Below are 4,000 nucleotides of genomic sequence, written 5' to 3'. Positions count from 1 at the left end.
AATGTGCTTTACATATACAATAACAGGAAAGACAATAAAGAATTAAAATAAATTAAATAAATTAAATTAAATTATAAAAAATAAGAGTAAAGTAATAGGGATGTTAATGTAAATAACGTTAATAAGAATGTTAAAGTAAATAAAGTTAATAACAATGAAAATATGCTCAGAATATTTTACTAGCACAGATGTGATACCTTCTAACACATCTCTGGTTCCTGTGTAGATCACAAGCTGTTCTTTCCCTTCATATTCATCATCTTTGCTCTTCTTCGCTGTTCTTTCTCCTTCATATTCATCATCTTTGCTCTTCTTCGCTGTTCTTTCTCTTCATATTCATCATCTTTGCTCTTCTTCGCTGTTCTTTCCCTTCATATTCATCATCTTTGCTCTTCTTTTCCTTTGTTCCTGTGCATTTCTCATGCAGCTCGGAGAGCGAGTGCTTAACTTGTCCCCGGTGTCTCCCTGAACAGCTCTCTCATTTCAGCAGGAATCACAGGACCAGATTAAACACCTCTCACACTGGCAGCGTATAATCCCTGGCCCTACCAGATTAAACACCCCTCACACTGGCAGCGTATAATCCCTGGCCCTATCAGATGAGTCAGGCTGCCCGATCAGGCCCATAAAACCCAGCCAATCCTGGGTCCTTTAAAACCACTCTTTCCCTCTCTCTTCTTCCCTCTCTCTTCTTCCCTCTCTCTTCCTCCTTTTCTCTTCTTCCCTCTCTCTTCTTCCCTCTCTCTTCCTCTTTTTCTCTTCTTACCTCTCTCTTCTTCCCTCTCTCTTCCTCCTTTTCTCTTCTTCCCTCTCTCTTCCTCCTTTTCTCTTCTTCCCTCTTCTTCCCTCTCTCTTCCTCCCTCTCTCTTCCTCCCTCTCTCTTCTTCTCTCTCTGGTGGATGGCCTCAGGTTAGCTCCAGCTCGCTCACACCCAATCCACAGGGAGGAGACACCAGAGCAACACTCTCTCTATTTCTCTATTTCTCTCTCGCTCTCTCTATTTCTCTATTTCTCTCTTGCTCTCTCCCTCTCTCTCTCTATTTCTCTATTTCTCTCTCGCTCTCTCTCTCTCTCTCTCTATTTCTCTCTTGCTCTCTCCCTCTCTCTCTCTCTATTTCTCTATTTCTCTCTTGCTCTCTCCCTCTCTCTCTATTTCTCTATTTCTCTCTGGCTCTCTCCCTCTCTCTCTCTATTTCTCTATTTCTCTCTGGCTCTCTCCCTCTCTCTCTCTCTATTTCTCTCTTGCTCTCTCCCTCTCTCTCTCTCTCTCTCCCTCTCTCTCTCTCTCTCTCTCGCTCGCTCTGACTTGATTTTCTACTTTTCCCTGTAATCAGAGAAAGTTTCTCGTGGTTGAGACGGTGAGCGCAGGAGATAAAGCCGGCGGAGCCTGGTGGCAGAGAGATCTTAACGAGGCAGCGAGCTCTGAAAGCCTCCCTCTCTCCGATGTTATTATTAAACCTCCAGAAAAGAGAGCGAGCGTCGGAGGAGGAGGTGGAGGAGGAGGAGGAGGGAGATGAGAGAGACAGAGTGGGGGGAAGAGAAGAAGAAGAAGAAACAAGTTAGCCTGTAAATGCGATGGAACCTGGTTACAATTAGAGGGAGATTTCCAAAAAGGTCAATGAATTCAGATAATATCCTTAGAGGGAGGGAATTTAATACCCTTTTTTTGCTGAATTAATTAATTATAATATTAGATGTGCTCAGGGGGTCCTTTTGGTGAGTGATTAAGCGAGCACATATCTTTAAAAGACTCCCTCTCCCTCATGGGCACGGGCGCTGGACCCAGGGTGGGGCATATACTTATATATAATCCATGGATGCAGAGCAGAGGCTTAGACACCTCACAGACGCTCCCTCTCGCTCTCTCTCTCTATCTCTCTCTCTCTCTCTCTCTCTCTCTCTCTCCCTCTCTCTCTCTCTCTCCCTCTTTCTCTCTCTCTCTCCCTCTCCCTCTTTCTATCTCTCTATTTCTCTCTCTCTCTCTCTCCCTCTCTCTCTCTCCCTCTTTCTCTCTCTCTCTGGAAGACTGATGCTGTTCCTATCCCCAGTGTGTTTATCTTATAAAATTCTGAAACGGAGGAGTGGATATATTTTCCCCGTCACTCCGGGCCGGTCGTGTCCCGAGCCAAAACCAACTGGCTGGTCTCTGTGAGGGCCTCTCTCCACCTCTCCGTGATGGCCTCTCTCCACCTCTCCGTGATGGCCTCTCTCCACCTCTCCGTGAGGGCCTCTCTCCACCTCTCCGTGAGGGCCTCTCTCCACCTCTGCGATCAGCGCACTATAAGAGCAGCCTGCCTGCCAGCTGATGGACGGTTAACCTTGAGATCATAACCACTAACTACCCTCGCCAGCGTGTGTTCAACCTGCACTCTCAACACGTGTTTCCCTGACATCCTCACCCCGGTATTCTCCTGTAGAAGCATATGATCACTAGTTAGGGAGGCCATCTTTAAAAGCCTATGATCACGTTGTTAGGGAGGCCATCTTTAAAAGCCTATGGTCAATAGTTAGGGAGGACATCTTTAAAAGCCTATGATCAATAGTTAAGGAGGACATCTTTAAAAGCCTATGATCACTAGTTAGGGAGGACATCTTTAAATCGACAGCAGGCTGCAGTGAGGAGGCCCGTAATGTTAAGCACTCCAGCAGGTGTGTGTGGGACAGACCAGGCATCGCAGAGTGTGTGTGAGTATTTGACACAGCGATCACAGAGTGTGTGTGAGTATTTGACACAGCGATCACAGAGTGTGTGTGAGTATTTGACACAGCGATCACAGAGTGTGTGTGAGTATTTGACACAGCGATCACAAAGTGTGTGTGAGTATTTGACACAGCGATCACAGAGTGTGTGTGAGTGTTTGACACAGCGATCACAGAGTGTGTGTGAGTATTTGACACAGCGATCACAGAGTGTGTGTGAGTATTTGACACAGCCATCACAGAGTGTGTGTGAGTATTTGACACAGCGATCACAGAGTGTGTGTGAGTATTTGACACAGCGGGTTGCTACACACCACATGTGTGTGTGTTCAGAACCTTCCGGATCGATCCTTAAGCTAGTCCGCAGCTTTTCACAAAAATACCCAACATGCATTTCTTTCTTTTTGCTCTTGTTTTTTTCTCCTCTCAGTCATATCTCAGCTGTGTGCGTCTGCATGTGTGTGTGTGTGTGTGTGTGTGTGTGTGTGTGCGTCTGCGCGTGTGTGTGTCTGCGCATGTGTGTGTGTGTGCGTCTGCATGTGTGTGTGTGTGCGTCTGCGTGTGTCTGCGCATGTGTGTGTGTGTGTGTGTGTCTGCGCGTGTGTGTGTGTGTGTGTGTGTGTGTGTGTGTGTGTGTGTGCGTCTGACAATAGGCTGTTTCTCAGTGCCCATTAGCCGACTCCCTCGGCCCCTCTCCTGCCAATTAGCACACCTCGGGGACCGCCACCGCCACGCCCCCCACCACACCGCTTCCTTAACCCCACCCCTTCATCTGTCTGCCCCCCGGCGGAGGAAAACACCTCAGTCATACCTTCCCCTTTGATATGCCAATCAATCAGCTGTTTCTTTCTCATTCAGCGTGGAGTTTTCCCCTCCGTAAAGCCAGAGGCCCATTCACACACACACACACACACACACACACACACACACACACCCATTCATCCAAACATTTAGCATTTAGGGGGGCGATCCGTCGCGGATGTGGCTCTGTGGTTGGGCTCCGCAGGGTTGCCTTGTAGGATTAGTAGTAGTGTGTGTGTGAGGTGCTCCTGCTGAAGTGAGGTGGCTTTAGACAGGCCTGATGAGAAAATGAGAGTGGTGAGGGGGGGTGGGAACATGAATTTTACCTCTTAATATTACCTCCACTGTTTCTCTCTCAGGACGACCTTGCTGTTGGGGGAAGTGCATTTAATTCAATTCAATAAAATTGTATTTATATAGCACCAAAACAATAGGATTTTCTCAATGCCAGTGCCTGGACCCCATTAGAGCAAGCACAATGGTGACAGGGGCAAGAAAA

Source organism: Clupea harengus, chromosome 5 (genome assembly GCF_900700415.2).
Source record: "Clupea harengus chromosome 5, Ch_v2.0.2, whole genome shotgun sequence".
NCBI lineage: Eukaryota > Metazoa > Chordata > Actinopteri > Clupeiformes > Clupeidae > Clupea > Clupea harengus.
This window is presented reverse-complemented; position numbering follows the sequence as displayed.